The sequence below is a fragment of the Phoca vitulina genome, unplaced genomic scaffold, assembly GCF_004348235.1.
Source record: "Phoca vitulina isolate PV1807 unplaced genomic scaffold, GSC_HSeal_1.0 scaffold95, whole genome shotgun sequence".
Taxonomy (NCBI): domain Eukaryota; kingdom Metazoa; phylum Chordata; class Mammalia; order Carnivora; family Phocidae; genus Phoca; species Phoca vitulina.
In genome coordinates, this window is record NW_022589798.1 from 1,075,011 (window position 1) to 1,087,345 (window position 12,335).

At 39.1% G+C, this 12,335-nt stretch overlaps 2 protein-coding genes across 4 annotated transcripts in view; both read left to right on the forward strand.

Moving 5' to 3' along the window:
- Window positions 1–12,335, forward strand: part of SLC5A3 (solute carrier family 5 member 3) — a 34,588-nt gene that overhangs the window by 1,096 nt on the left and 21,157 nt on the right. The gene's annotated exons all lie outside the window — the stretch shown is intronic.
- The window catches only part of MRPS6 (mitochondrial ribosomal protein S6), a 65,963-nt gene that overhangs the window by 729 nt on the left and 52,899 nt on the right, over window positions 1–12,335 (forward strand). The window lies entirely within an intron of this gene.

Consider the following 12,335-nt stretch of genomic DNA (forward strand, 5'->3'; position numbering starts at 1 on the left):
AGCGCGTGGGCCGGCCGGCGCGGCGAGGCCGCGTGCGCGCGGGAGGCGGGGGTGTGCCCGCGCGGGAGCGCGGCCGCGGGAGGGTGTGCCTCGCACGCGGCCGGCCGGCGGGGCGGGCGGGGGGCGGGGCGGCCGCGGGAGTCTCTGGAAGGTCCGCGGGAGGACACGCGCGAGCGCCCGGCCCCGCGCCTGCCGTAGCGAAGCTGCCTCGTCGCCGGCCCCGCCGCTGCCGCCGCCGCCGCCCGCTCCGCCTCCACACTAGCGCCCGCCGGCCGCCCCGGAGCCGTCCGCGCTCAATAAAACGTTCTCCACAGCGTGTTTGTGCAGTTTTCTGGACCACGGGCGCTTATAACCGATCTCACGTTAAAAAAAAATCTTTGACTTCTCTTTTTCTGACTTCAGCGAAAATCCTGCTCCGGGTGCCCTTAGCCCAGTTTCATTCATCCAAGTTGTGGCCTTTTTTGCGCCTTCCGGAAGAAACTTTTCTCTCCCCCGCTTTTGATTGATCTTGAGGTAGGGGATTTCAGGTTTGGAGGGATGCTAAGCGAACCTGCAGCCCGTTCGTTGCAAGTGATGGTGTGGCCGAGGACAGGGCCCCGCGGCCCGGAGGCAGCTCTTCGTCCTCTGTTCTGGGTCAGGTACTCCACAAGCCTTCGCCGAAATCCCCATTCTTCCCGTGAATTCGGTAACGTAGAGTGTGGTGTGTGCTTCCCCTCCCCTCCCTCCCCCGCCCAGGTATGATAAAAAAAAATAACTCCACCATGTCTGAACTTTGCAAAGCAGAACTTTCTACGGCGCTAGAATCACGGTTTGGGTCAATTTGGAGGAGTAGCTATTCAATGAAGTTTGGTTGAACTTAAATTTAAGCCTGGGATCCCGGACCTGCCTCTACAGAAACACTGGCGATCACGGAGTGTTAGGAAAGGGCTAGAGTCACCACACACTACAAAGTGGGAGAGGACACTAGTGTCTCTTGATAAGGTCTAGAGAGGCTGGTCAGGCGTGCCATTGTGTCCTCAAGCTTGTTCTCCCAGAATTTGGGAGAAGATAAGATTGTATTGTTTAGCCTCTGGAGTATTCCCCCTTTCTGGCTCTTCTCCCTCCACTCTGAGATATTACTGCTTAAGGAGAATAGGAACAAGGAAAAACCAGAAGCACATTATTAAAAAGGAAACATTTTTAATTATGTAGAAATTGGTTAAGCCCTCCCTTTAACCTGTGCTTTTTAGGCAATACCATAGAGCCTGGGAAATGTGGTTATTGAAATTTATTTTACCTTGTTTTAGGGATGAAACGGGTAGCATTAGTCAGAGTATAGGCATAATATTTGTTTATTCCATAAACCTTTGAAATGAAAAGTTCACACTCTTTGTTTTTAGCCTAGCTGCCAAGTACATTGGTTAGTTAACAGGGCTCCGGGCAGATTAAGTGTATTTGCTTTATCATGTTACTTGTATTTCTTTGTATCCTGTTTTTTTGTATGCCTCTGTATGTGGCGCAAACATTTTTTACTTTAGTTCAGGTAAGACACACATAGTGCAGTTTGGTGAAAATGATAATTCAATGCTTTCCTTGGAATCCCTGGGGGGAGGGGGCAACCCATTAGCAGATAATCAAGGTGAACTCCTTGGAGAAGGAGGCCTCCTTGGGTACAGATAAGACATTGTAACAATGGTGAAGTTGTGTGGAAGAGTTCTTGACCTGAATAAAGTCAGATTAAACAACAGCAAAAACTTATCTCTCTTTTATGTTTTTGTTCATAAAACTAGTTTTGGAGTAGGTTGTAACTAACAAACAGACTTTCTGGTTTTGAACAATTTTGCTTTCAACTTAAGAAAATTGGATTCTAAAATAGGATCAATACTTGGGGGAAAAATGAATGAAAAAGTTCACATTAGGTTTATGTGATTGCAGAATCCCACTTGTGAGCTCCTACACCTTTGGGAGGCTTGGGGAACCCCAGTTCTAGTCTGTAGCGGTTTGTTTCGTCTGCAGGAGGCGTGTAGTGACGCCTCAATTCCGAGTGGCATGTTTTTCATATTTTTAGATCATAAAGTGTACACCCCTTTAAAGGGATGGTTTAACCCCCAACCAATCACTGATGTGTCTTGGAATTGAGGAAATGGGCTTATGTTGACAACTCTTAGAGCAGACATGGAAGTTGAAACTGATGGGAGTTTTTCCAGCATTTTTGGTTTGGATTCCCAGAGGTGTCTTCCTTTGTGCTGCTTTTTCGTAGTGCTCTAGAAGCCTGAAGAGCATTCCTGGTCTCTTTGGAGTGTGTTACTCCCTTCTCCCTATTTTATTTCCTTTGACCCCTAGCTGGGCTCCTTAAAAAGGAGCATGCAAGAATTTTTAAATTGAAAATGGAGAAACTGTATTGAGGCTATCAGCATGTCTTATATGGAGACCCCTTGTGCTGTAGCACCGTCACCTGTGGGGGTTCCTGTTGAAAGGTTTCAGGGTGTAGTATACAGAATGAGTCCTTCTTGAACTGTACAATTTTGTGTTGATTAGTCACTTGAATTTCCAGTGCTGTTTTTCTCAGTTTGCAACTGGGAGTTAAATGAGTCTGCTTTGGTCGCATTTCCAAGTTTATGCATTTCTGAATGTAGTTACCAATCCTCCCAAGAAGAAATTTATTTGCAGGTGCCATTTAGCTGGAATTTTGTTTTAGTGTGTGTATTTCAAAAAGTCTCATTTTTGTTTCTCCTCAACTTTTAATTTAGTATGAAAAGTAGGTAAAAGTGTGGCTAAATTCTGAAATTGGACATGGTAAAGTAATGGATGTTGTGAAACTAGGCCTTCAGAGGTGATGACTAAAGCCATTTGAAAAGGTTGTTGCTTAGACCACTCTTAGACCATATTTATAGAAGGGTCTCCAGAATAAAAAGATTTGAGTCGTGTTACACCTATATCAGATAATATCAGAGGAGTTTTTTAACAACTGAAAAACAAACAAAGTGCCTGTGAGGAGAGTTCTCTGTTTACCTCCACCTTGTCCTCTTGTAGTGGGAACATTCAAGTAGAGAGAAGAGGGGTCATGCATTGGTGGTTAAGGTCTGACACTGATTTCTGAGGACCCTTCTCTGGAGAGTCTGAGGAAGTGGCTGATGTCCCTTCATTTCACCTTGAAATTAGATTTTAAAGATTGGTACTTAATTTCAGTTAGGCAGAAGACAGAACTGCCAATACACGAATGATAAAGCCACATACTGTGTAGAGAAGCCTAGGAAAAGCTGTGTAAACTGTATAAAATTTTTACTCTTAGGATGGCTTCAGGAAGAGGAATTTTGAGGTGAAAAAAAGATCTATGCAGAATATTTATATTCTGTGGTTACTTAGTTTAGGAACTTTTTAAGTTTAGGAACATTTTAATTACCATGTCTTAGTATGTTTGCCCAGAGTTGGCATATTTAGAGTTGTGAAAGCTCTGGGCAAATATTTTTTCCTGAAGTTTTCTCAGTTGCTACTCAGGAATTTTTACATGAGGAATTAAAGATTAATGGTTTAAGTAATAACTAGCTTAATTGCTAAATGAATACATATGTGTTTGATAAAATAGCATTTATATATCTTCTTGTATGTTACATTTTCCTAAGAGGAATAAAAGAGCTGATAGGTACTTTGGAAATCTTGAGTTCTTTTTCATTAAAAGAGTTCACCAGTTACTTTATGTTTAATATTCCTTATTTTAAATTTCATTGAAAAACAGTATGTTTTAAATTTCAAAATCACTCATCGAAATAGTTCTTTGTAGGTAAAGAGTTTTATGTTGTAATCTGAGTTTAATTTATAACCTGGGTTTTGTAAGTTTAGAAATAGAAGTGTAGTGATATTCAAGTTCTTGAAATGTAGAAAGCCGTAGGTTTTCTGACTGTGCAGTGAAGAGTCTTGTATTTTTCTTTACTCAAGCCTTTTTGATTAGGAAGAACTGGCAGAAGTTTTGTATTTGTTCTAGAGTTGTATCCAAGGTAGGATCTTCTGGAAGTAATACCTACAAAATGTTTACAGTGTAGATAACTTTTGGAGATGTAGATAAACTCAAGTATGGGACTAGCCAAACCTAGGTCATCGTAGCTTCGCTTGTTGGCAACATTTGATAACAAGGAAGTAGTGACATTTTTGCTCTCAGATGGTAGCAGACTAAAGTCCAAAAGGAAATCTCTTTGTTCTAGCTGTCAGATGGCTAAGTTAGTGCTTTTCTTCTCATGGGCCCTCCTTGAACAGCTTAGCCTGTATCTTTAATAATCACCCTTTGTGTTTTGTCTGCTTGAAACCAGACAACTTAAAATAGTTATCCAGTAATGAAAGACTTGAGCCTTGTGGGCAATGTTATACTCTCATTTGGTATTACAGTTTTCTTGGGTTACAGCTCATTGCCGCAGCAAGTGATTGAAGAAGGAGTCCTGTTCCTGCCCCTGAGCTACAGCTAAGGTACAAGGAGTGGCTTGGGGGTAAGGAGTCCTTCCTCACCAGACATGGTTTGTATTTATTAAGACTGCTTGTCAGAAGTTGACATTCTGCACTGATTTTTTCCCCTTAATTGTTATTCATGACTCATACATTCATTACTGATGTTTGTAGGTTTTTTTTTTTAAATCTAGGAATTTATATGCAGACTGCTATTGAATCTTCTCACCTTTAGATTACAAAATCACTTTAAAGAAAACTAAGAGCTTGAAAGCAGTGAGGGACAAGCTCTAAGGTAATAATTTTCATCCAGTGCTTTTGCTGTATTTGTAGTACAAGTGTAATTTTTCTGTTAAAGATAAAGAATACCTCTTTTTAGTGGAAGGCAGTATTCTTAACCAACAGGGATTATTGTCAACACATGTAGTTACCTCTTAGCGGAATCAAATTTAAGGAATTAGTCAAATTTAAGGAAATCATTCAAGTTTAATGAACATCTGGTAAGTTATTAATATATTTAAAGGAAAAACTGCCCTCAAGTTTGGAAAAGGACAGTTAATCCATTTCTCTCATCTTTGTTGTTGTGTTACAGCAGGAGTTGGCAAATGGTGGCTCACAGGCCAATTTAAACCTGCCACCTGTATTTTATGGCTTTTGAGCTAAGAAAGGATTTTACATTTTTAAGTAGTAGGAGAAAAAAATCAAAAGGATAATTTATGACATGAAAACTCTATGAGATTCAAGTTTCAGAGTCCATAAATGTAGGTGTATTGGAACATAACTTTGTTCATTTGTTTATATTTGTTCTCTTGTCCGTTACAGAAGAAATTTGACCCTTGATTTAGAATATACAGACACATAATTTCGTAGGTTCAGTATTTCTCTAAGCTTCTTATGGTGCTGTTTTCTGACATTTCTGCTTTGATTCCTTCCTTTCTTTCCTTGTATTATTATACCTTTCACCTTCATGTGGATGATTTGCCTTTTTTTGTGTTTTTTGTTTTTGTTTTTGTTTTTGTTTTTTGGTAACAAGCTAAGAACTCTGGCATTTTGTTCTCTCCTGTGTGCTGGTTATAGCCTCCTGGATGTTCCCTTGGCACTGCAAACTCAATATGGTTCAAACTTGAGTTGCCTACCCTAAAACTTGTCTAACTTTACTCTGTTTATGACTTCTCTGTCTTCTGTCACCTGTGGCTGAACAAATTCCACTCCTTATATTCCTGTTATCCCAATCCCATGTAGTCTTCTCTGCTCTGGTTGAACCACTAATATTTCTAGCTTGATTCTTACAGTTTCTTAGCTGGTCTAACGCTCTGCCAAGGGGAGGATAGTTAATGACTGTAGTGAAGATGCTTCTTGGAATGCAGAAATAGCTGTTCTTGAGATACTTTAAGACCATTAAATGGAGATTTCGATTGAGATTCATTTTTAGCAAGGAAATAATACAAAGCATTGTATAGTGGTGACTTTGTGATTACTTTATTACCTTTCTGTAATAGTTGATCCTGTCAACACTGTTGCCAAATTCCAGCACACCTCTTGTTTTCACAAAGCCATTCAGAGTGAAGTCTGGCATCTAAGGCCACCTCTGATGGGATCCCAATTTTTTTTTTTTTAACTTCATCTCTCAATTTCTTTCATTCTCCTTTCCATATATCGAGTAAGCAACCTGTTGCAGATCCCCATAAATACCATTGCCTTTCATTTTCTTTGGTGCTTGTGTCATACTGCTTTTCTTGGAATGCCCTTCCTCTCCATATTACCCATGGTCTACGTGAAAACTTGCCTAAAGTCCATTTTATCTCGTTTAGTACATTAAAAAAAATATTGAGTACCTACACTGTTAGGAGTACAGACTGTAACCTATAACCTTTCCTTTGGATTTGCATGGTGTTTTCCTGTGTCTTATCACATGGATCACTTTCGTATTGTAGTTAATTGGTGAATGTTCATCTCCTTTGCTAGATTACAAATTCTTGAGGGCCTGTTTGATTTCTGTCCTCTGCTCTGCATTGCACATGTCCATGTTCACTTAGCTACCTTATGAGGATTTCTGCTTTCATCTCTGAAACGTTATGGGTGATAGCATGCTGACCTCTTGTGTTAGTAAGTTGTTTTCAAGTCCATGCACTTGGCTTGCACTGGGCGGGGGTGTATGCTTAACAGAAGTTGTCCTGGTTTCCAAGACTATTTCATGGCAGGTAATCTTGTTTTTATAATAATAATAATAATAATAATAATAATAATAATTTAAGTATCATGTAAACTGATGAAATGAGTGCAAAACTTTTTTTCCCTGAAAACCAAGTTGGATTCTTTGGAAAGACTTGATAAAGGTGAGTTACTAAAATAATGGCTGTACAATTAGATGGCTGCAATATCTAAAAGTTTGGGAGGAAGAAGAGCATTAGTCCCAAAGGATTCTGTATGTAGACTGCTTTGCAAGGATTTTTTAAAGCTTTCACTTTAATGAAACTGAAAATGGAAAATTGTAGATGATGCATTTATAGGTGTGGTTTAGATCAAGCAGAAGGAACTTCAATCAGCAAGGAGCTCCTCATCATCGATCCCATTCTCCAAGTGCTTTCACCCCATATTAAGATTGGCAAATGAATGTACATTTATGTGTTAAACTTAAATAAAATGTTTAAGGTACGTATGTATGATATTTCGATTTCCTACTTTAGCTTTAATTCATTTTTTTACCTATTATTTTTGGATATGATTGTTTTGGTTATGAAAGCTTCTGCTTCAGTAAGTGCTCTGATTTTTGTTTTCTAAATGAATAGAAGAATGTAAGATCCTCAAAGAAGATACTGGTTGTGTATTGTCGGAATAAACAAAAGAACTGACACTGGGAAACTAGAAAGAGCTAGAGACAGATCGACCTGGTTTTGGTTCCTGGCACCTACCTCCTAGGGATCTTAACTTTTCTGGATCTTCATTTCCTCGCTGTAAAATGGGAGCGATCCCTAAATTGGAGAGTCTGAAGATAAAGTGGTAACATGACCTTGGACGTTATAGGTGTTCAGTATGTCACCAAAGTAGCTTTGTAATATCAGGCAAGTTATCCAACATCTATTGCCTAGTTTTCCATTATTACCACCTTAATGATGAAGAGACTCCAAAAGGTAAATTTTTTTTATATGTAAGTTGTTTTATCAGAATCTGAGCCTTAGTCAAACCTGGAGTATAGTAGTTGCTCAGTAAGTATTTGAAGTCGTAAACATGAGTCATACTACATAATAGCTTGTGTGCTAATTAAGCAAGGGCAAGTTTTTGCATCTAGAGAGATGTAGAGTGTGTATATGAGGGTTCCCATGGACTCCACCAGCTTAGAACGACCTCTTTGTTAGACTGATGTCTATCATTTAGTAACAACTGCTGGCCTTTGCCAGGCGCTCTGCACTGGGACTCCTCATCAAGAACTAAACTATTTGCGTCTGGTCTTTGTGTTTATCTCTCCCATCCAACTTTATTATAACTAGTACTTTAAGTAAGACTTAATGTATGTTTTAGGTGAGAAGTTGGGAAAAGTGAAGAATAGGGAAAATCTAAAGAGAATTACTTAAGATAGGCTGTTAATTATTAAGGTGATTTGAGGCAAGTGTAGGGGGAAACTTAGTATTTTAATTTACTTAGTAAATGTTTGATTCCTAATGGGCAAAGCTAAAGCTGTAAGGATGACCTCTTTTCAGTAAGAAAAACAGGTGTAGCAGATAGATGGTAGCCTAATCGATTTCTGCCACTACATACATGAATACATTTTTAGTTAGCATTCTACTTTTCATTTTTGATGCAGCAGTGGATTATAAAACTACATATTTTATTTTAATTGGTGATTTTAAGAATTTGTTCCATTCCTGTTGGTAATATATTTTATTTTTATAAAGAATTAAAACAGTATTATTTTACAGCACATGTTGCTGGAGTGTATATATTTCATTAATATGCTTAATTTTTTTAGTAATTGTTTTGTAAGCCAGAAAGACTTGTGATCTAACAAGTCCAAGATAAGACCTTCTACAAGAGATGATGTTTACTTAACTGTCAGCCTTCTAAATCCAACTTTATTTCAGGCTTAATTTGTGACTTGGTACCTGATTATTTTATTTTACCTGAAGTTGCATAATGGGCTTGGGGATTGTATAAGGTATTGGGCCCCACTTGGAGCAGACTTAAGAAATGTGTGTGTGTGAGCGTATAAAGGAAGAAACAAGAATGTGACCAAGAGGAATAGTAATGCTGGTAACTGAAGTCCTTTTCATTCTGTTTGGGAGATGGCAATGTGAATTGTAAATGTATTCATGAGTTAATAAAAGCTATTTAGCAAAGTTGCCTGAGAAATAGCCAGGATGTGTGTTAATTCTTTTAACTATTATGTTTTAAAACTGGGTAAGTATGAAGGGTTGTCCTCAGTTTAGATTATACTTTGTCATAGTTTGGAGTGTTTTAATTCATGACTGTGAGGGGCTGGGTGGGCCCGTGGCGAGATGGAAGAGCTGCGGGGTGGAAAGCACACGTGTGATGGTGGTGCTGGTGCTTACCCACCCAGTCTGTTGCCTGGGAGGGTGGGCCTGGTTCACCAGCTCGTCCTTTTCTCTCCTGTTCGTAGCCAGAAATCCAGATTTTTTAGGACATCCAATTTTTAAGATGTTGGCAACTAACTAAAAATTACTTAAGCATCATGGACCAAATGAAATAAATCTGTTGGTCAGATATGCTACCACCTTATAATTTCTGATTTAGATAATTGGCTTTAGACATTTTTTAAAGATGTCCATGATTGCTTTTGGACCTCTTTAGCATTTAGGTTTCAGAAATTCCTGCTCACATGTTGATAAAACCCATTTTGTTAATTGGTCATTGGTTTACAATAGGACTGATAGTTAATTAGTAAATGGCAAACGTGTTCTATTCTTAAAAGTAATACTAGTTTCTAGTTTTGGACTATTGAATTATGTATGTCCATATAGGCTAAAGTGTATGTACAGACTTCAGAGTAGCACAAGGGCTAAAGTATGACGTAATATAAACTGTCAGAAATTGGTATTCATAGTCCACTTTTTTTTTTTTTTTTTGATGTCTGGATGAGTGCTAATTTAAAGCCCGCATTAGTGCAATTTCGTTTATACCCATTTTACTAACCTCTTAGGGGCTTGAAATACTGTTCTGAGCAGACTGCTTGTCTAGAAAATGAAATTTTTTGAAGTTCACATTAGCTTATATGACCCATGATCCTTGGAACATAGTATTACCATGAAAAAAATGTAGTTGCTCTTCTAGTCAGAGTATAGAACAAGGGAGGGATAGAATATTTTTATTTTTGACTAGCTTCATGTTTCCATAGAGTGGAAGCCAAGCTATTGCCTTGACTGACTTTCCTTTTTTGTCTTTCTCACTTCCCCATCCTCACTTCATATACATAACAGCAAATTGCAAATGAAAAAAATCTCAGGTTCAGTTTGTTCTTTCCAGCCTTTCAAGTCCAGGGTATAATTGATTGTGCACCCCCCCCCCCACACACACTCCTAAGCATTTTTACTGTGATTGTGGCATCCTAGTTAAGGGAATCCCTACCCACTTTGGGAACACTTCAGGAGTGGCTGGTGTGGGTGAAACCTTAAAAATGGAATTGCAAGTGAAAGTTTGGACTTAACCAAACCTTTAAACCTCAACCCAGAGCCCTCCGTGCTCGTAAACTGGCATTTGCTTGCTTCTGCCCCAGAATCAAGAAATGCTGGTATTGTCTTTGTTTAGTTTTTATAACGTTCTTGTTGACAACTACCCTTACTGTTAAAATGCTTGAATTTTGTCCGTTGAAGAAACCCAAGTACAGCTATCATAGCCAGATTGCTGTAGATGTAGTCCAGTATGGGAAAATTCTCACTGGGGTGATCAAGACCTTAGCTGCACTTGGATTTCAGGTACTGGGAAGGTCCTTGTGTGGGAACCCGTGTGCAGTGTTTGCTTCGGTTAGATGGGTAAATTATGAATATAAAACATTCAGTTCTGGGTTTGATTCAGATACAAGGTGAGTTTCTGTTGCTGAATGAAAAGCTAAATTTGAGGGTAGGGTCTTTGCCAGGCATATGTTACATATAGAAAGATGTACTTAAGTGTTCTTTTAAAAAATTTGGTTGACCCTCTTAAGTAAGTATCTGACCCAGGAGTATGTTGTTTTGATTTTCATTCTTTTGCTGGCATACTACTTGGCCTCTCTTTTGTTAGCGATTATATGAGAAAGCAATTGTGTGAAGCATACTATTTTGAAAACCTGAGATACCAGGTTTCCACCAGGGACGATCTTGAGTCTGTAGTAGTGCTGCTGGTCTCGGGAAGGCCGTTCTCATGTGTGGACTGAGGGTCAGGAGCTTTTGCAAATTCATTTTAAGAAGGTTGAGGTGAAGAAAGAGTCCTAACAAAATTTTCTTTATTCAATATTTTATCTGATTCGGATGAAATAATTGGAACCTGTAACGTCGGGATCTTCCTATCTTCTAACATTCATGGAAAGCAGTTGTGATCCTGTTTCTCTGGATTTTTAGACCAGTCTATTTGTCCTGTCGTTGAAATGCAAGAGGAAAATCTAGCTGCATTCATAATCTGTAACATCATACCTCAGTTTTATGTTTACTTTTCACGTTCAATTCAGGCCATAATTTCTGCCAGTCCTTCCAAATACAGATCAGGTTATCATGTTGTCTTATTTTTTACTTCTTGAAAATCTTATATTCCCTAAACCTTGAGGAAAATTAGAAAGTTTAAAAATTTTCCAAAATATATCTGCTTGAGGAAACATCCCACTTTTAGGATCTCTATTTATGACTTGGCCTTCTGGGAGAATTAAAATCTGGTCTACAAGAAGGCTTGTGTTTACATTTTCTGGCCCCAGTCACATGGAAAAACAAGAAACATTTTGGCATCTGTTCTTCTAGGAATGATTTTTCCAGGAACATAAGACTGGAACCAAGTAGGATAAGTACAGAAAACATGAAGGTGAACCACAGAGTTGACATGATTGCATGTTCTACCTCTAAACCTTATGTTTTACACTTTCAGCCTTAGTGGGTAGTTTAAGCAGGGTGTGTGTGTGTATGTATTTTCCCCTTGAATACTCAGCCATCTTAAGGGTTAGGTAGTGTGATCTCCATTTTACAAGTGAAAAAACTGAAGCAGAAAGGTGTTCAGGGTCCCACAGCTCAGTAAATGGCTGGGCCAGCATTCCAAGGGCAGTCTCAACCTAGAAGCTCTACTTTTCATCACTATTATCTGTGAAAAGAGTGTACAACATAGTGGTGTAGTAGAGTTAAAGTCCCTTTAGATTGACGGAAGTATTTCACATCTATTTTGAGTGCCTACAGAGTACCAGCATTACCATGTTTGGGGGAAATATAGTGCTAAACTGTAAGACAAAGTTCCAGCTTTCCTGGAGCGTACATTCTAGTAAGGGAGACAAACTAGCAAATGCTAGAGAAAGCATGATGAGAGACCAATGTGGCAAATTTCATTTCTGTTAGAGTGCTCAGGCGAGACCGAGACTTAAGTGAGGGACTTAAGTGAGGCCATTGCCATTGACCTGGGCAGAAGAGCAGGAACAAGCGCAGAGATCTTGGGAGTTATGTTAGCTTGCATTCAGTTCAGCAGGCTTTTGTTTGTTTTATAGGTCATCTTCAAGCCTTCCCTGAAAGAACTGACAGGCATAACAATTGTTTAATGCTTCATTTTTTTCCCACAGGGCTTTTTTATTTAGCAATCTAGTTGTTGCCTTGAGATACCCGTTTTTCCCATTTTGTAGAAGTGAGAGTTAAGATGCAGACTTGGGCACACATTAAAGGAAATAGTTTAATGAATCTCCATACTGTGCCCATCAGCCACCTTCAACAACCGATCAGCATTTACCAGTCTTGCTTCATCTACAC